Source organism: Anabrus simplex, chromosome 1 (assembly GCF_040414725.1).
Source record: "Anabrus simplex isolate iqAnaSimp1 chromosome 1, ASM4041472v1, whole genome shotgun sequence".
Taxonomy (NCBI): domain Eukaryota; kingdom Metazoa; phylum Arthropoda; class Insecta; order Orthoptera; family Tettigoniidae; genus Anabrus; species Anabrus simplex.
The window spans coordinates 505,563,842-505,585,599 of NC_090265.1; positions in this window are offsets into that span (position 1 = coordinate 505,563,842).

The following is a 21,758-nucleotide window of genomic DNA, read 5'->3' on the forward strand; positions in this document are numbered from 1 at the left end:
CGAACAGATGTTCTGCCTCTAAAAATTGAACAAATCCAAGATTAAAAGTCAGTTTAAGGATGAAAATTTAAAAAGCATCTAGAGAGAGCTGTGTCATGCCGAAACATTTGACCAGATTTTGAACATTCGGCAGCCGACAAACGTTGCCAGACCTCCAGTACAAGATAATAATTTTACCCGACATGCCAATGTAAATTGTATTTTAAACTGGTGTATGTTATTGTAATTTTTGAATGTTGTAATGCATTATTTTGTACTACTCTAAGATATATAGGTCTGCTATCGTAATAGAGTAGCATTTAAATGACACCAATTTCAATAGATTGTATGGGCATTATCTCTTGCCCCGATCTGTTGGTTTCTAGTGCTTTCTAGATTAGGTTAAATAATGGCGTTCGCATACAAGTTTGAGTTTGACACCCCTGGATTAGGGTGTTGTAAATTACATAACAACAAGTAGCTGATCCTTGCTCACAAGTAGAATGGATGCGCTGCAATATAATAGTCAATTATGAAATGTAACCTGTATTGCGGACGGTCGAGAAAAATCATAAAATTTGTCTGCAATCTCTTAGTAATCCCGAATTCCATAACATTCCTGCTATCTAGACATGATAATAAAGTAATCTTCTAGTGTCAGTTCTTTCCTGTATGTATAGGCAGAGCCCTTAATCCGAAGGTTGTCTGAATCCCCGCCAGCTCCATCATTGCTCTCATTGAAGAGCCAGGTGTTACTAAAGGGGTGAACATGATAAATAAGGAGTGATGTAGTTTCCCGCTCCTTTCCTGACAGATCCAATATGCACGTATCAGATGAGCATCAGACAACCGGGCTGAGTGGCTCAGGCGGTTGAGGCGCTGGCCTACTGACCCCAACTTGGCAGGTTCGATCCTGGCTCAGTCCGGTGGTATTTGATGGTGGTCAAATACGTCAGCCTCGTGTCGGTAGATTTATTGGCACGTAAAAGAACTCCTGAGGGACTAAATTCCGGCATCTCGGCGTCTCCGAAAACCGTAAAAGAGTAGTTAGTGGGACGTAAAGCAAATAGCATTATTATTATTATTATTAACATCAGACAATACTACGATCTCGAACGGATTGAAAATTCGGGTGCTTTTTCAAGTTTCAAGAGGAAAAGTCCTCCGAGGTCTCATGGGAATCACTGTAAGTGGTCAGGTGTTAATATGAAGAAGATCTTCGCTGGGGTAATCACATTAATTGGGTTGTAAATATATGTTACAGATCTCTTCATATGGTTATGGCGGTATTTAGGGGTTGAAAATGGATATAAAGGAGACGGCATATAAGTTCCTGGAAGACCCCCAATTAGAGTAAGGTTCCAGTGTATGGAACCCTACCCTCTCCAGGATTCTTTGAAATCACTTAAGAAAGGACTAGCTAATCCTGAATGCCATAACATTCTTGCTATCTATACATGAAAAACAGCTTTTGGGCTTGCCTTTTAATGTCAGTTCTTTGCTGTATGTATACGCTGAGCCCTCAACCTGAAGGTTATCTGAATCCCCGCCAGTTCCATCATTGCTGTCATAGAAGACCTAGGTGTCACTAATGGGGTGAACCTTTTGGGCTTTGTTATCAGGAATGTTATTACGGCCGTAAAAGCATCAATTTAAATATTCTGCTGTCTAATGTACAGATTGACCCAAACATCCGTTAACATTTGATGAGGCAATATCTCACGGAATATTGGAGGTTGAGAGGTAATAACTGACACACATGATTGGCATGACATGGGGTTTTGTTGACACAACAGATGGCGCTGGACAGCAACACGTCGGGTACAAATGGCCACACATGCCTGACACGACATGAGGTTTTACAGACACCAACAACGAGTGCCCAAAATAGGCCAACAGATGGCGCTGGACAGCAACACGTCAGTGATGCCGTATGAGACCCATGTACGGTATAAAACGAGCTGTCGTGAGGGAGGGCGTCAGATGCGCCTGTGATCGCGCCATGTCATGCTTGCCTTCTCGGTCCTCCGACCTCAATCCCTGTGATTATTGGTTGTGGGGTTACACGAAGTCGCAAGCCTAGTGCGATCTCCGACCTCATTAGGGATGCTAAAAGACAGCATCAGATCTACGTCACCGTATCGCATCTCCCTGGTCGGAGACATGACGCTACCACCTATGAGCACCACCGTCTCTTTCAGGGACGGAGTGAAAACGTTTTAGTAGTAGTAATAGGCAATTTCTCACCATACCTAAGTATATGCTGTACAGTGCTGTTCACAACATTGTCCCTCGACTACAGGTATTGTTGATGAATGACGCCCGACATGTTATAAAGAAGATCATCTTTGCAAAACCTCGATTGTTATACTAATTATTGCTTGTATGAAGCGCCATTTGTTAGTCATTTTGTGTACTTTATAGTAGTGTCGATAAAAGCCCATGTCATGGCAATCATGTGTGACAATTATTACCTCTCTACCTCCAATATTGCCTCGTCAAACGTTAAGGGACTTTTGGGTCATCCTGTACCTGTGATTGAGTTACGTTCTCAGAAACGAACTCTTCTTCTTCTTCTTCTTCTTCTTCTTCTGTTTACCTTCCAGTGTCGGTTTTTCCCTCGGACTCAGCGAGGGATCCCACCTCTACCGCCTCAAGGGCAGTGTCCTGGAGCTTCAGAGTCTGGGTCGGGGATACAACTGGGGAGGATGACCAGTACCTCGCCCAGGCGGCCTGATCTGCTATGCTGAACAGGGGCATTGCGGGGAGGATGGGAATATTGGAAAGGATAGACAAGGAAGAGAGAAGGAAGCGGCCGTGGCCGTAAGTTAGGTACCATCCCGTCATTCGCCTGGAGGAGAAGTGGTAAACCACGGTACCACTTCCAGGATGGATGAGGAGGGAATCGAACCCCCCTCTACTTTATTGACCTTCTGAGGCTGAGTGGACCCCGTTCCAGCCCTCGTACTACTTTTTAAATTTCGTGGCAGTGCCGGGAATCGAACCCGGGCTTCCGGGTGTGGCAGCTAATCACACTAACCTCTACACCGCAGAGGCGAACGAAACAATCTCATATTCATGATAAATCTATCTAGACTGAAATTTTACCATGTCTGTTCCCTTAAACATTCCTTTCACTATGTATTTGCACTGTATATTTCCGGGGTCTTGGTTTTAATAATTTGCAAAAACAACAACAACAAAAAAACATGTAAGGTCTGGAAGACATTTTTGAATTGATGCAACAGGTTTTCTATCATTTCACACCGTTGCAATTTTGATCAATAACTTCGCATTTTGTTGCATTAGACTACATAAGTTTCGTTTATGCAATAGTGTAGATATCATGGTTGTACGAGTGAAGATAATCAGAATGATTTACTCAGAAAGTACATGTAACACGAGGTCGCGTACATAACGTATAGGGATACCAATGATTCATTTACTGGGTAAAACTACCGTATTGAACAATATAAAGGATGGAACACAATCGTTTATATAAATCAAACCGAACATGTGGTTGCGTGGTTTGTGTCACGTAGTTTGCATTCCGGAGATAGTGGATACAAAACCCACTGTCGACAGGCCTGAAAATTGTTTTAAGTGGTTTCCCATTTTCATATTAGGCAAATGGTAGGGCTGTACGTTAATTAAGGCCACGGCAGCTTCCTTCCCACTCCTAGCCCCATCGTCTCCATAAGACCTATATATAAAAATCAAATTATAATATTGTTTGTACACTTCAAATGTTTCTCATACTTCCTTTTTTTCTCGATATGGATAACCTCGAACAGTAATAGAGCAATGAATACCTATTTATGTGGTGAATGTTTTGAAATATTTTTTAAAATCTAGGATATTGAAGACAACCCTTCATAAAAAAAGTGAAGTTTGTGCGTGAAACGGTTAAAGGAGAATGGATATTGTGTTTTTGAGAGTCAACTACCATCTAAACATCTTAGGGGAGAACTGTTTTGAAGTATACGGTATTGTACACCTAGGACATAAAAGAAGACCCTTCGCGTAAAATTACAACTTCGTGCGCCAAACGGGTTTGGAGGAATGAATAATTTCGTTTATGGAGCCAACCTCATTTGAAACTTTAGCGGTTGGAGCGTTTAAAAATATTTCCTGTTTCACACATAGGATTTAAAATATATACCGCTATTTGGAATTTTGTCTTCGTACATTAAACCGTTTCAGAGGAAGAAATTAATGTGATTGTTTTCGGATCTTAACCCCCATTTAACTCTCTGAGGAGTTAAATGTGTTTCAAACCTTCTGTTATTTAACACCTGCCAGGCTGAGTGGCTCAGACGGTTAAGGCGCTGGCCTTCTGACCCCAACTTGGCAGGTTCGATCCTGGCTCCGTCCGGTGGTATTTGAAGGTGCTCAAATACGACAGCCTCGTGTCGGTAGATTTACTGGCACGTAAAAGAACTCCTGCGGGACTAAATTCCGACACCTCGGCGTCTCCGAAAACCGTAAAAGAGTAGTTAGTGGGACGTAAAGCAAATAACATTATTATCATTATTATTAGTTAACACCTAAGATATCATTTCACATTTTAACATCGTAATTCAAACGGTTTCTTTGTCATCATTCCCCATACCCCAGTCAAAACCCCTTAGGGGTGTATTGTGTTAAGTCCACTACTTATTTGTATCCTCATAAAAATAATTCAACTCCTTTTACACCCCCTCCCTTAAGTTAATTCGCTCCCCCCACCAACAAAAATGCGTGTTCCTTTATTTTTAAAGGAGGTTCCTAATACCAATTTTCACGTCAGCAACATCCTTCGTTTTAGTGATAATAGTATCCTCACACAAAGAATTAAACTCAGTTTTCAGTTCATTTACCCACCCTTAATTGGATTTTCCGGAAAAAACAAGAATGCGTGTTTTCAGAAACAAAAACGTGTTTCTTTATTTTTAAAGGACATTCCAAATAAAAATTTCATATCTTCAGTTTTTGAGATATAAGCATCCTCAAAAAGGTACTGAACCCCTTTCTCACCCTTTTCACCCGTTTGAGGGGATTTTTTCGAAAACACAAAATGTACGTGCTTCCTTACTTTGAAAGAACATTCCAATTACCACTATTCACGTCTGTGACATCTTCAGTATTTGATGTATACGCATCCCCATAAAAAGAATTCAACTAAGTTCACTTCTCTTCACCCACCCCACCCTGTTAATTGGATTTTCCGAAAACAAAAGATACGTGTTTATTTTTAAAGGAGAGTCCAAAGATCTGCTAATATTCTGTTTTTGAGATATAGTATCCATATAAAAATAATCCAACCCCTTTTCCACCCCTCACGAAAGTGTTCAAGTGGATTTTCCGAAAACAAAAAATACGTGCCGCCGTCTTTATTTTGGGGAGAGAGGTAAAAATGAGGACTTTCAGGAAACGAAAGCTAATATATAAGCAGATGGAAACGGATAACTATAATAATTTCGCCAAAATAGTCAATGTACAGACACACGGTCGTTACGATTATATTTATATAGGCCTAGACAAGTATCATAATAAAAATACTTCAACCCCTATTTCACTTCTTTTCAAGCACTCCTTAAGTGGATTTTCCGAACACAAAATATATGCGTGTTTCTTTATTTTTAAAGGAGATTCCAAACACCAGTTTTCAAGTCTGTAACATCTTCAGTTTTTGAGATATAAGTATCCACATAAAAGAATTCAACCCCCCCTCCACTCCCGCACATTGAAGTGCTATTTTCGAAAACAAACAAATGCGTGTTACTTTTATTTTCGAAAGAGATAAAAATACCAATTTTCTCGTCTGTAACGTGTTAAGTTTTTTATATATACTGTATATATGCTCATTTTAAAAATTTACCTCCTTTTACACTCAGCGGGGTACGCGGCGATCGGAAATGTCAACGTATTTACCAGCTTTTCAGTTTTTTAGTTTAAAATGTGTATGCGGCTCACTTCGATTGGGAGTGCGCCTAAAAAAGAGCTACCTCACCCTGAGATGAATTTACTTCTTATACAGCAGATTGCTCCCCTGGGCAAGGTTAAACATAGTGAATAAATATTTCTAATATATAAATCACAGAGACAAAGAAATAATAGGCTGTGAGTATTAATGCTACTTTTTTTTACATTCTCTTTAACTATTATCGATTATAGAGGACCTTGGGCTGTCGAAAGTGTTCCCCAAAGGAAGTTATATTCTGTTTGGTAATTTTTAAAGGAAATATAATTTTAACTTAAATTCTTTGGAAATAATGAATTTTGTATTCTTATGTGTGCACAGTACTGCGAGAATTCGAATAAGCATTCTTATAGTTTTTCGTGACTGTTGTCATAATGATCATAGCCACGGGATCTACTCTTTCACGTGGAATCCGGTCTACTGAGACGTGACATATACATGTATTGACTAGGATTCGAGGCACAGCCTCCTTCATGAGAAGCCAATGACTATGCCCCATGACTGTCACACCCCAGCGAGAAATCAATCGCCTAGCTGAATATTACTCCTATCAAATAAACATGAAAACTTGGGATGTCCGCAACGAGTAGACATGTCTTAAAACATTTGAGCCCATCTAGATTTAAAATATTTACTTGAAGCATGGATGTTAATTCTCCATTGAGAAGGCCTACTACATGCAGTTGGTAGTACTGACATTAACCGAAATATACACATTTCTAATCTTGCATGAGTAATCCCAGGATTCAAATTCTGATCAAAATTTTAGCATCATTCGAAAGACATACAGTTGTCGAATTCAAAGAACCTATTCATTCCACTGATCTCAGCCAGAATGGAAACCTTTAATATGGTAAAAGAAGAACAAAGGGTAAATGAATACATCACTCAGGTCATCGGTCAACGAAGATTGAAACGCACATGGTAATATTGACTAGCTTCCAGTTTACAACCTGAAAGCGATATCGCAAAGCGATTATTAAGTAAATAATGAGTGAAATTCGTGACGGGCGCGATTGTTAAGAGGCAAAATGTGAAATTCATATTTTGAAGTATAATTAGAAGATAAGGTACCTTAACGTTCGGTAAGATAGCACGGATAGGTGAGAGATGTTTGCAGCTTTCCGTATACTGTACACCTAACACTAGTCACTTTTCTTGATTCTCACCGATAATGGAATTGTACATTATGTCGAGTAAAACGATGTTAATTTGATATAACGGGTATTTAAATCCGAGGAAAGAATGGGACGACATTCATAAGTTTACTAGCAGTTACGCGCAGCTTCGCTCGCCTTGATTTCGTAATTTGATAAAAGCAATCGTTCCTCGGTACTGTACTAAGACATTGTCTGAAATTCCCTAAAGTATAAAAACTCACTGACAAATTGATTTTCATTTTCTCCTGAAACACTTTGTAAATCACGTTTATGGTATTGCATTTGGGGGCTAAGATGACCATGTGACATAAAACTGTACATGTGAGGAACAGTCTTCATTCAAGTCAAGAAAAGAATAAAGCTCATTTTTAAAGGAGATTCCAATTACTTATTTACACGTCTGTAATATTTTCAGTTTTTCATATATAAGTATCCTAATAAAAATAATTCAACTCTTTCACTTCTTTTCACTCCTGTTAAGTGCCTTTTTCGAAAACAAAAATAAGGAACCTGTATTTTTGAAGGACTTTCCAAATAACCAAGTTTCTTGTCTGTAACATGTTATGTTTCTGAAATACATTGTAGATATACCGGTATTCATTTTAAAAATTCACCCGCTTTTTCAATTCTTTACAGACCCTTAAGAGAATTTTTCGAAAAAAGGAGATGTGTTTCGTTATTTCTAAGAGAGATTAAAAATACCTGTTTTTACGTCTGTAACATGTTAAGTTTTTTAGATATATGTACCCACATAAAAATAATTCAACTTCTTCCTCACTTTTTTGCACCCCCTCCCACTTAAGTGGACATTCTTAAAATAAAAAAACACCGGGCGAGTCGGCCGTGCGGTTAGGGGCGCGCGGCTGTTAGCTTGAATCTGGGAGGTACTGGGTTAGAATCCCACTGGTTTCCCATTTTCACACCAGGCAAATGCTGGGGCTGTACCTTAATAAGGGCCACGACCGTCCTTTCAACTTCTAGGCTTTTCTTATCCCATCGTCACCATAATAACTGGGCCTATCTGTGTCGGTGCGACGTACAGCCACTAGCAAAAAAATGCATGTTTCTTTTCTTTTTTTTTGTTTTAGGAGATTCAAAATACTAACTTTCACGCCTGTAACATCTTCAATTTTTGAGATATAAGTATCCTCATAAACAGAATTCAACAAGAAAATAGGTGTTTATTTTTAAAGGAATTTCCAAATACCAATTTTCACGTGTGTAACATCTTTAGTTTCTTTTCAGATATAAGTATCCACATATAAATAATTCAACTATTTTTTCTAATCTTAAGTGGATTTTACTAAAACAAAAGATGACCTGTTTCGTTATTTTTAATAGAGATTTTAAATACCAATTTTCACGTCTGTAACATGTTACGTTTTTGAGATTTACTATAAACATGCTTATTTTAAAATTCACCCCCTTATTCAGTTCTTCTTAAATAGATTTTCCGAGAACAAATTATCTAAGTTCCTTTAATTTTACAGGAAATTTAAAATACCAATTTTCACGAGTGTAACACGTTACGTTTCTGAGATATACTGTAGGTATATTTTCTTTAAATTCACCCCACCCCCTTTGTCACTCCTGTTCATCCCAGTTAATTGGATTTTAGAAAAACAAAAAATGTTTCTTTATTTTTGAAGGACATTCGAAATACCAATTTTTACGTCTGTAAGCTTTTATGTTTTTGAGATATATTCATTTAAACAATTCACCCCCCTTACCGACGGAATATCCAAAAATCCTCCCTTAAAGAGTACCTAAAGGCTAATATAAACGTATCCTCAAAATTGAACTTCTTTATGTCCAGTAGTTTTGGCTAGGCGATGATGAATCAGTCAGTCAGTCAGTCAGGCATGACAAGTTTTATATATATATATATACATAGATAAGGAAAAATATACTATAACACCTGTTTCAAATTCTTGCTTCTGTTACTCGGTAGTGGGTAACATGAACCATTGTGTAGATGCAAAGAGGTATCCTCGATGCTAAGGTAAACGAAATTTGCTGATATGTAATCATGATAGTAATGATAAAGATACTGAGCATTAATCTGCTTTGTAATGGTGCGGAACTGCCATGTTGCCAACTAAACTCGTGTCCTCATCCTGAGGGGGTGCAGCTCCTTTCAGGCACATTCACAATGGAGGTGAGCTGCATGTACCATTTCAACCATATAGCAGCCCTCCTGCCATTCTTACATTTCTGGCAGTGCCTAGAATCGAACCCGGGCCCCCGAGAATGGCAGCTAATAACACTAACCGTTACGCTACGGAGGCGGATATCTTGCCATCTGAACTATGTGGATGCTTTCGAAACAAATGTACAGCACCTATGGAAAAAGACTTAGAATACAAGAGTTCTGCCCCTCAGCGTGTAACTGAAATAATGTGGGGGATCAGAGATGTATCATACATGTGTAGGCTGAAAATGATGGGAACAGAGTCGTTAGAACGCCCACCAAGCCCTCGAGGACGTCTGTCAGCGCCAAGCACCTTTCTCTACAATACCTCTGCCTCCGTGTCTATTATGTGAGGGAACATCATATGCTAACTTGCATATAAAGTACTTATTCTCTGCCCTGTCCAAGAATTTCTGTCCGTCGAAGTTCCGAGCGTGACTAAGAACAAGCCTACGTTTCAATCAGGAGACGTTATGATCCCGACACATAATCAATTTTCCGACTCCGATCACAGGATTTCGCTATCAGTGTCTAGTTTCCCTAGTGCGATCCATAAGTAGAGTCGTATAGTATATTATTACTATGTCCCAGATTTATGTGTCATATGAAAGTGTGAAATATGTATATAAAATTGTAGTTAATATCGGTGAAATGTGAAATTAAATATCTAATACAGTCGAACCTCGATATCTCGAACCTCCATTAGTCGAATTTTCAGTATCTCGAAGTAATTTAAGTTCCCCGGCCTTTTGTTCTATTCTTCGTGTGTTTTTATTTCTCTATTACTCGAAGTTCGAATGCACGAATTTCTCGATATCTCGAAGCAAACAAATCCTCCCTTGACTCGAATTTTGTGTAACATTAACTGTGAAATACGGCATTTTGTGATTTGTGACGAACAGTTAACAAGTAAAGGAAGGTTTTCAGTAATGGTGGGAGCTAATATGACGGGAAGCGTAAAAGTAAAACAACTAGAGATCCGAAAATCGGCGAAGCCTCGCTGTTTCTCGGGTGTGATTTAATTACTGGTTACGTACGAAAGCAACCCCGAAGTCGCGGATGACAAGCTTCATTTACGAATCTCGGCTGCGTGGTATTGACGAGAAGTTACAACGTGAGAGGAGGAAAGGTTAACAGTAACAAACAGAAGAGACTAACGGATTTTTTTTCAAAGGTGTTTCCGTCTTGAATTCTGCCCGGAATAGTTCGTACTGCAGAAACATTTGATGTCATCTTGATTGCCGCTCGCCATTCGCTACAAGAAAGTCCCTGGTATTGTCTAAACCAACGGCCGGAGTGTACTCATTATACAGCTCTACACCGATCCCCTTCTGAGGCAAAGAGCACCAAATTGCCATTTTGGGACGACTTCGTAGTTCTTGGCGGATTTTTCTTGGATTTGGGAGTTCACTGCCTTCATTGGAGAATCTGTTAATATCTGTGATGTTGAGGGCCTGTAAACAATGGGTCGTTTCGGATGTCAGATCACGCATCTTCAAAACATCGCTATTGCTGGCTCGGCGAAGGGCGTTGCGCGCGCTTATTTGTTGCAGATGTACTTCCCAGGTTGCTTTGAAAAGTCCTAAGCCTTTGAACCTCAAATCATAATACAGAGCACTATCGGATGTATCTGTGGGTAACCAAAAAATTTCCTTTAGGGCATTTCATTTCAGTGTGGCCAGTATCTAGTATTCGGGAGATAGCAGGTTCGAACCCCACTGTCGGCATACCTGAAGATGGTTTTCCGTGGTTTCCCATTTTCACACCAGGCAAATGCTGGGGATGTGCCTTAATTAAGACCATGGCAAATTCCTTCCCACTCCTAGCCCTTCCCTGTTTCATCGTCGCAATAAGACCTATTTGTGTCGGTGCGACGTAAATCAACTAGGAAAAGAAAAAAAAATCTTCACTTATTATAATATATAGTCTAAAAATTAAACGAGCTGACACAATGTTTAATTTTTTCAAATACTTGTAAAATATGTAATATTACCAAGAATATGTAAAATGAAACACAGGTACAACAATATCAGAACCACAATTCGCCGACATTTTTTCATTTTAAGTTGTGTACAAGTAAAGGAATGGAATATTTAATTACATAAGAATCTGGCCCCTACTTATTACCTAGTGCTCTAATATTTTGAAGGAGAGCAAAAGGAGAAGTTATTCTTCTACTTCCTGTCCCTTTTCATAATGTATTTAGGGCAAAATACTCGCGCCTCGACGTCTCTGAAACCGAAACATTAGTACTGAGTTGGATGTGAAACCAATAAAATTATTATTAAGGTGAAATTGGGAGAAAGTAGAATTAAGCTACTTTGTGCTCATGAATGTTCTTCGAAACCTTCTGTAAAATTTCCAGACAAAAGCAGTCTTTGTTCACATGATGACACTTTTGGTGAGGAACAAAACACTCTATGATGTTCACAATGGAATATATATTTCAAGATGCATATTATCACTGTTATCTGCACCATGTTGTTTGCGTTTGAATTATATCCAATGGTCTGGACCGTAATAAGGTATCTGCTAGTACGTGTATAATTTTGGTACTACATTGCAAAAATGTCACATAATTTTAGTATTTTCTTAGGGAGAATATTTAGAAGCTCGGGCACTCTTTTCAGTGAGCATTACCACTCAAAATCCATCCGCATTCGGACCGAGCCATTAAATCAACTGCTAAACCTGTCTGTTGCGTGCTCGTGCAATACGCTACTGTATGGAATCACTCCAGTAATCTAGTTTTGCCTTAGCAATTAACTGTTGGCCTTGTACGGCTTTAAAGTTGGACCTTGAAGATAGGTTCATCTCAACTTTCCAAGCAGCACGCACTCGTACAAGGTGTACTTAGGAGCAATTAGTTGCAGTCATCTATAACATTCTCCCACTAATTGTGACAGTACGGCGACCAATCCCGGAAGTGTGAACTCTTGAGAAGCAATGATGCATTTATTGGTAACGTTTGCCTACCTAATTATCGTGTAGGCTACACTGATTTACTGATTGGTTGATATTGAATTTTAAATAACATAGATTATATATTATAAACATACACAGTATTATTTATAATAATAATAATAATAATAATAATAATCATTAAAGTATGAAGGCTTTCACGGCCGGTGTCAATATAATAAAATTCTTCCGGGCTGTTATGCCGTGGTCCTCTCGAGAGGAGTGGACCACGGCATAACAGCCCGGAAGAATTTTATTATAATAATAATAATGATAATAATAATTTGATCGTTAGAGAGAACCACAAGCTGTTTCGCAATGGTGACACACCAAACCAACCAAAGCTCATTGGTGAAGAACCTGCACATCATTTATTTCCTGAGTATATGTTCTTTTCTACGATCTCCTTTATAAGGCTCGTGCTTTCTTGAAAATTCAGTGGAACCTTGTTAACAATACGTCACAACATCGGCGGATCACAAGCTGCATTTTAACAGTGCCTGGTGTCATTTCGGTATTTCTTCATGTTACGCTTTAGAACATCCTTGTATCGTTTTTGAGTTCCTCCCGGATTATGTTGTCCATCCTTCAATTATGAATACATTACTTGCTTTGGTAGACGTCTGTTAGGCATCTGGATGGTGGCTGGTTCACCGAAGTTGATGTTTGGTAATCATTCTCATTTTATCGGTCTCCTTCTTCCAGGGAGTCTCCAAATTTATTGGCATTCCTTGACATGGATTTCGTCCAGTTTTACGGCAGGTTTTTCCTATGTGGAGTGATGCATTCGCTACAGTATTGCGTGTTCCTGAAGTGGTTGGTAGTGTTGTTTCATTTCTATAGATGAAGAGAAGTGAATTACGTCTAGCACAAACATCCTGTCCCCTAGCCAGAGAAAATTTAACCACACGTAGTTGAAACCCGCGGTCTGCCCGGGAATCATGACGCTGACCATTTCCACTATTCGTTGTACTGGTTCCTTTACTCTACATTTTAAAACTCGCCAATGGCATCACTCCTTTTCGAAATACCTCCAAACACTTTGCCAATTAGGCTGATCATGCATTAAATAATTCGATGGTCGTTACACTCTGTCTTTTTCATCTGTGGATCAGTGAGATTTCTGCATCATAAGTCAAAAAGTATTAACGATGTTCCCTATTAACATTATCTATAAATTTATAGTTACAGTAATTTGTGATCTTTCTCTAGCCATTTTACTTTACTATTTCTGTAAAATCTCTTATCCACTCCAGTTGCTAAAATTTATGTACTTCTCTTTCCATGTCCCCAAACGTGACTGTATTTCAAATTTCGCTGAATTCTACGATCTTAAATATTATCAGTTGATTCCATGTTCATAAAAGGAGCACGATGCGATGACCACCGCCCCATTAGGGACTAAAATGAATAACTTCTGCTTTCAAGATTATCCGAAGACCTCCACACAGAGAAATTGATCGCCTTTCTAAAGAGTATGACTTTGCCAGTGGGTTGTTAATTCAATGATGTACTGCATACCTCTGCTAAGATCGTAAGCGTGACCTCTCCATTTTCCCAGACAGTCGTGCAAACTAGAGAGTGCTACATTAATTACGCTTGAATAGCCACGTACTAGTCCGCAGATCATAGATAGAGTTTCGAGAAGTGTTTAAAACTAGCTTCTAATGAGTTAAGGATTATATCGTGTATCTGTCATAGGCACAAGGCCTTTCACATTTAAGGAAAAATTGCCCGGTAATCAGAGGTAAAGTGGATGAACCATGTTTCAGTGTCTGTGAGTTAAAAAAAAATACGTTTCTTGACATTATGTACAGTATCATAAATGTTGGCATGTTAGGAGAATTCTGATGTCCTACACATCTACCCGACAATATGACCTCGGTCTTAAGAACATTCCCAGATGTTCCACTTCACTGTTAGATGGCAGCACAGTCGGTTGAAGCGGGGTTGGACATGATTATTGCTGTAAGGAAAAGCACTGATATACCTAGGTATACCCATCTTCTCTTTAGTCTAATCAGAAGTGAAAACGAAAGCGTTTCAACCATTCGAAGAATGGTGGTATCGGCAAAGGAAAATGAAAGCCGACAAACAGGATGAAAATACGACTCCTCCCGTCCTCGCAAATTTAATACCGTCGGAGTTCAAAGAGAATACGGGATGCTCCTGGTAAAACAAATACGAAGTATGAAAGTAAGGAGCTACTTACATGCAAGTGGAAGCAATAAGAGAATCAGATAGAATAGGATTGAACTGAACTCAATTGAATTCAATTGAATTGCATTTTATTTGTTCACATTTGGCTACAGGAAGTCTACTGTACCTGTACCTTAATACAGGCCATGGCCGCTTCCTTCCAACTCCTAGACCTTTCCTATCCCATCGTCGCCATAAGAGGACGGTGTGACGTAAAGCCACTAGCAAAAAAATGAATTTCCTTTACGTCGCACCGACACAGATGGATCTTATAGGGACGGTAGGATAGGAAAGGGTTAGGAGCGGGAAGGAAGAGGCCGTGGCCTTAATTAAAGTACAGACCCAGCATTTGCCTGGTGTCAAAATACTAAACCATTGAAAACCATTTTCAATGCTGCGTATAGCGGGATTCGAACCCAATATTTCCAGAATGCAAACCGACAGCTACGTGCCCCAAACCACGCGGCTAGTCGTTCGGTCTGCGTCGTGTTATAAAGACTACATTATATGATAGCCTACATAAAATAAAGCAAACTAGTCTCTTTGTTTAAGTTAGTGCAGTCATTTTTAACTTATTACCCTAACTACTTAGTACTAAGTTACATTGTTCGTTTGAATATCATATTTACAGACTGGTGAATAACGAATAGCCAAATACAAGATAGAGCCAAAGTAAAAGGTAATATACATCATTTAACTTAGGTACTACAGTCAATACGAAACATGAAATATCAATTTCATATCTTGCAATTATTTACTTTTCATATAACATTATTAATTTGTTCTACAGACATTTCTTGTGATAGCAGGAGCAGGAAGCACAGCATAAAGAGAAATAATAGCATATTGAAGACTTGACGGCAACCAATGGCTGGTGTGAGTGCTTACAAAAAAGAGATAAAATATAACATATCCTTTGTACAACAGTCACCTGTTGTAACGGCCAGTTTCTCGAAGAGCGACTTATGACTGCTTAAGACAAGTTTTTCTGTATTTCTTTCGGAGAGGGCCACGATATGGTGTCACTGGAGTCTCAGAAGGGCGGCCGTAGTTTGAATTCTGGTCTATGCATCTGGATCACTTTTTTTTCTTTCTTTTTTTTTGCTAGTGGCTTTACATCGCACGGACACAGATGGGTCTTACGGTGAGATAGGAAAGATCTAGGAGTTGGAAGGAAGCTGCTTTAATTAAGGTGCAGCCCCAGAATTTGCCTGGTGTGAAAATAGGAAACCACGGAAAACCATCTTCTGCGCTACCGACAGTGGGATAGGAACCCACTACCTCCCGGATACAAGCTCACAGCCACGCGCCTCTAACCGCACGGCCAAATCTCCCGGTGGATCACTTTTTGAACTTGGGAGCATATCATGTTATAGGACTATTTACCTTTCTCGTGTGACCGAGCTCGATAGCTGCAGTCGCTTAAGTGCGGCCAGTATCCAGTATTCGGGACATAGTAGGTTCGAACCCCACTGTCGGCAGCCCTAAAGATGGTTTTCCGTGGTTTCCCATTTTCACGCCAGGCAAATGCTGGGGCTGTACGTTAATTAAGGTCACGGCCGCTTCCTTCCCACTCCTAGTAGTGATGGGACATTCGATTCATTTTACTGAATCGATTTAATTGATTCCGTTCACGTTACTGAATCGATACAGTGATCCGATTCACGGCTCATTGGTCACCGCTCCTACTGCATCTGTGTAGTATGTGCTGGTAAGACAGCAGCAACAGCATTCAGTGCTCGCAGCTGCCATCTGGTCTTCATACTATGAACTCCTTTCTTAGAAAAAAATGCTAGTTACTCTAATACATCGAAGGTTTCCGGCGACGCAGGGTGGGAAAGGTTAGGATTAGGAAGGTAGCAGCCATGGCCTGAATTAAGGTACAGTCTCAGCATTTCCTGGTGTGAAAATGGGGAAACTACGGAAAAACCATCTTAACGGCTGCCGACGGTGGGATTCGAACCCACCATCCCCCGAATGCAAGCGCATAGCCACGCGATATTAACCGCACGACATCTCGCTCAGTCTTTTTTTAAAAGTATTTTTCTATCAGCTGAGGATTTTTTTAAATCGTCATATTTTGTATAGGCTACCCGAGATGTACAGTAGCCCGCTGGTTTTCTGATTCAACATACTGTTATTGCGTCTGTCCACATATGATTGAAGTCTTGTGCAACGATGTGACATATGAACTGAGAGAATACTGAGCCGTTCTTCCCAATACAAAACAGGTACTTTTGAGTGGTCATGACTCATGAGCATGACTCATAGTCATAGGGCAGGCTAGAGTCGAGTTTAACTGTCAAATGTCAACTAAGTTATAATACTAACATTCATTAAACTAATAAATAGTATCACCTAATAGCCTACCTACTTACTAGCTACTTCAGAATTATGTTGTGACTACCTTTTTAACACTGCAAATAAATCCATCTATTATTTAAACCTCCCTGTAAGAAGAGGACAGTGAATGAAAATGGGTATTATTTTCAAATGATCTGAGCTCGAGAGTCCATAATAGCATACGATTCTTTCAGTCTACTGTAGTATGGCTCACTGTATGTCTCGCTGCAGCGGAAGCTCGGCTCTCCGCGTGTCCAGTGAGCCGATAAGGAGCCGTGTGTATCATGTGTCTCACTGAGCCGCGCTCGTTCACGATTCTTTCGATGTGCCATGATTCACTGTATGCCTCGCTGCAGCGGAAGCTCGGCTCTCCGCGTGTCCAGTGAGCCGATAAGTAGCCGTGTGTATCATGTGTCTCACTGAGCCGCGCTCGTTCACGATTCTTTCGATGTGCCATGATTCACTGTATGCCTTGCTGCAGCGGAAGCTCGGCTCTGCGCGTGTCCAGTGAGCCGATAAGGAGCCGTGTGTATCATGTGTCTCACTGAGCCGCGCTCGTTCACGATTCTTTCGATGTGCCATGATACACTGTCTCGCTGCAGCGGAAGCTCGGCTCCCCGTCAACGTCCAGCGAGTGCGCCACTCAGCACTGTCCGCTGGGAGTAAGCTGAATCGTGTGCCGTGAGCTCGCCTTTCCTGTGAATCGATTCACTCGGACACTTGAATGAATCGATACACTGCTTCGAATCATGCATTCAGTAGCCAACACTAACTCCTAGCCCTTGCCTGTCCCAACGTCGCCATAAGACCTATCTGTGTCGGTGCAACGTAAAGCAACTAGCAAAAAAAAAAAAAAAAAAAAAAACCTTTCTCGTGTGTATGAATGATATTGTAAGTAATTTGCTGTGCACGTCAGTACTTTATGCACATGATACCACTTCCATAACAAGCGGTAAAGAGTAAATAACTATTGAAAGGAAAAGGATGGAGATGTTGCTGAAATCTTCCACTTGGATGCAGGCTAAACAAATCTTAAATAGTAAAAAAAGGGGAAGTTCGTTATTTTCTCTTAAAGAAATCAATTTTACGCGAGAATGAACATAGTCCTGTCAAATTGGGATTACATTTGGATTCTAAGTTAACCTGACATACTCAAACACGAAAGTTATGTAAGAGACTGTCTAGAGGGACATTTTTATTCGCAGACTGATAGAGTCATTTAGTAGTAGTCAGATGTTGTGTTGTTTTATTCGTATTTAAATAAGGTACCATATTATGGGGAAATTCGGCAGGGGCACAATATGTGTTTAAGTAGCAAAAGAAATCAATAAGATGTATGAAAGGTAAGGCCAATATGGAGCCCTGCAGGTCTAGGTTTCAAGAACTTGCAATCAGGAGAATCCCGTCATTAAACATATTTTAATGCACACTCAACCTTTTATTCCCTCTTTTTATCCGTTTATCTTCCAGGGCTGGTTTTCCCTCAAACTCAGCGAGGGATCCTGCCTCAAGGGCAATGTTCCGGAGCGTGAGACTTTAGGCCGGATATACAACTCGGGAGGTGGACCAGTACTTCGTCCAGGTAGCCTCATCTGTTATGCTGAACAGGGGGACCTAGTGGGGGGATGGGAAGATTGGAAAGGATAGACAGAGAATCAGGAGGGAAGCGGCCGTGGCCTTAAGATAGGTACAATTCCGGCATTTGCCTGGAGAAGAAATGAGAAAAACGGAAAACCACTTCAAGAATGGCTGAAGTGGCAGCTAATCAAACTAACAAGTACACCACCGAGGCAGACATTATCATTAGTAGGGCCTACTCTATTATTATTATTATTATTATTATTATTATTATTATTATTATTATTATTATTATTAATTCTTTCTTTCTTTCTTTCTTTCTTTCTTTCTTTCTTTCTTTCTTAATCTGCTTAACCTCTAGTGTTAGATTTTCCCTCGGACTCAGCGAGGGATCCCACCTCTACCATCCCAAGGGCAATGTCCTGGAGTGTGAGACTTTGGAATGGGAGGATACAGAGAGGGAGGAGGACCAGTACCTTGCCCAGGCGGCTTCACCTGCTATGCTGAACAGGGGCCTTGTGGGAGGATGGGAAGTTTGGAAGGAGTAGGCAAGGAAGAGGGAAGGAAGCAGCCGTGGCTTTAAGTTAGGTACCATCCCAGCATTTGCCTGGAGGAGGAGTGGGAAACCACGAAAAACTCTTCGAGGATGGCTGAGGTGGAAATCAAACCTCTTATACTCAGTTGACCTACCGAGGCTGAGTGGACCCCGTTCCAGTCCTCGTTCCACTTTTCACGGTGGCAGAGCCGAGAATCGAATTCGGGCGTTCGGGATGTCAACTAACCACACTAACCAGTACACTACATAGGACGACATTGCTGTTTCTATGACATTTAATTTTTTCCAGTCATAATACAATCAAGTAAATCGAATTACAGCTATAACGATTCATGAACGAGAGGTCTATGTTGTGGGTAGAAACTGTGTTGAAGTGTGGGATATTAGTTCAACTCTAACAAACGGTATAAGACGAAATAAAACAAATGTTCCTTTTAGTGATCCGTGTATTTAGATTAACCAAAGTTTTCATTTTACTTTATATCACCTTTTGAACATCTCCGCAACATAATGATTACAATTTTTCGGTATCGTCCTTGGAGGTCTAGATTCGATTCTTGGCCTTGTTGGAGGAGTACTTGAAGATACCTGAAACACCTGGGCTGACCGTCAAAATAAAAACTTATTTCCCATTTTGTGATAAAAGTTATATCGTAGATCAATTACAGGTGTAAACATTAAATATTTCCATCAAATGCTGCCTAATTTTGAGTGTGTAGGCCTGCTCTTATTTGGAACTAATCACAGTCTCTTCATTATAACCTCGCTATTTCTTGAAGTGAACACTGTGATATTAACTTCACGGTGGGAGCCTTATTTGTATCACGTGAGCCTCGTCTTCCATCATTGACTCATCATCTCTGTGAAATATACAAATTTGAGATTATTAACGCGAATGCGTGTGTCTGCAGTAATTGTGTTTGAGTACGTGTATTACGTGTGAGTGTGGGGGTATTTGAAATAACAGGTAATTATTTTGAATTGGACTGAAATTCACCTACCATAACTGGGCACTTCAATTAAAGTAAATTAACAGATTACAAGGATGTACACAAAACTATTTGCGATACTCGTCTTATCCTGATCTCTGCCCTAGAGGGGCGGGGGGGTGGAGGCTTTGATAATTGTATGGTGATGTACACTAGATTTGGCGAGATAATATATTTTATGTTAATTGTTATATGTTATTGGTAATCAAAAGCTGATATTCTAACAATGTGATTTTTTATAAGTGGCATGGTATCTCGCAAACATTTTCAAACGTTGAATCATGTCTGAAATTTTTCAGCTGTACACTAAAAATTTATGAACAACTTGTAGGTTCACTTTAGTACAAAGATTAAATGTAACAAAGGCTTTTCAGTCTGTCAAACACACAGCAAATACAATGTAAATTATAACACTATAAACATACCTGTAAAATACACGCTAACATACATATTTTACAGGTATGTTTATAGTGTTATAATTTACATTGTATTTGCTGTGTGTCTGACAGACTGAAACGCCTTTGTTACATTTAACTAAGTCAACACTGGAAAACATGGCTTCATTCTTAACAAATTATTACAAAAAGTAAAGCTAATCACTATAAAACTGTTTTGTTTAACGTTAATTTACAGATTGAATTAAAATTTAAAATTTATATTTTGAATTACGGAAAAGGTTACTTTAGATAAAAGTAAAAATTGAGTGGGCTTGACCACTTAAAGAGACAGACAGGTACAATGTAAGTGACCTTTCGGTCTTGTGGTAAATAATGGTCCATAATATTACTAGGGTTCTGTCCCGGCTCAGATTTTCAAATACGTCAGTCTCGTTTCAGAAGGTTTATTAAGGCGTGAGAGAACTTCTGTGGGACAATGTACGTGTTTCCATAAACGCAGAATTTATTTTCAAAGTTAAAATTTTATCTCGTATTTATTTTTTTCCTCTCCTATGATTATCTTGATCATCAACATTAAAATCAGTTTTATCAATTAATCTTATCTGAACTACGAACTTACTTAAGTTTTACCGAGCAAGTGGCGGGCGGTTTGAATCACGTAGCTCGTGGTTTCCCATTTTCACACCAGGCAAATGCTGGGGCTGTAACCTTATTAAGGCCACGGTTTCTTCCTTCCCACTAATATCCCTTTGTTATCTCATCGCCACCATAAGACCTGTGTCGGTGCGACGTAACGCAAACTGTAAATAATAATAATAATAATAATAATAATAATAATAATAATAATAATAATAATAATAATAATAATAATAATAATAATGTTTATGTCAGTTATTTCTGGGATATAAGTTCCTGTTTACCTCCTTCCCAGAATTTGTTGGGTGAAAGTTCCGTACTACAACTCACCAGTATTACAACCCCGGACGTCTGTGTTGAAAGCCTGCATCTAAATCCCCCATGAATCATATACTGTACATGCAATATTTTGTGAACTAGCTGCACAACCCATCACTGATGGATTATTGAATATTTCCATATCAGCGACCGTCGCCGTTGATAGACTAAGCAGTAATTATACTAGTTCTTTAGTATCTTTGTTATCATAGCTAATACGGTAAAAGAAACAGTATGGGACATAGAATATTAGAAACTATATTTTCCACAACTATTGTTATGGACACGTATTAGAGAGAACTGATAATTGCGGGTGTAAATGAGACTTCTTGATAAATGTGATTATCTTCATTTTAAACCTCGTGCGGTATAAACACAAACTATCGGAAATGGTATTGTTCACATTATCTATTATGTATAGTTTTTCAATGCAGCAAATATTAACGGAAAATTTGACATTTCCTCTTTTGGCTCTACAAACTGAGTGA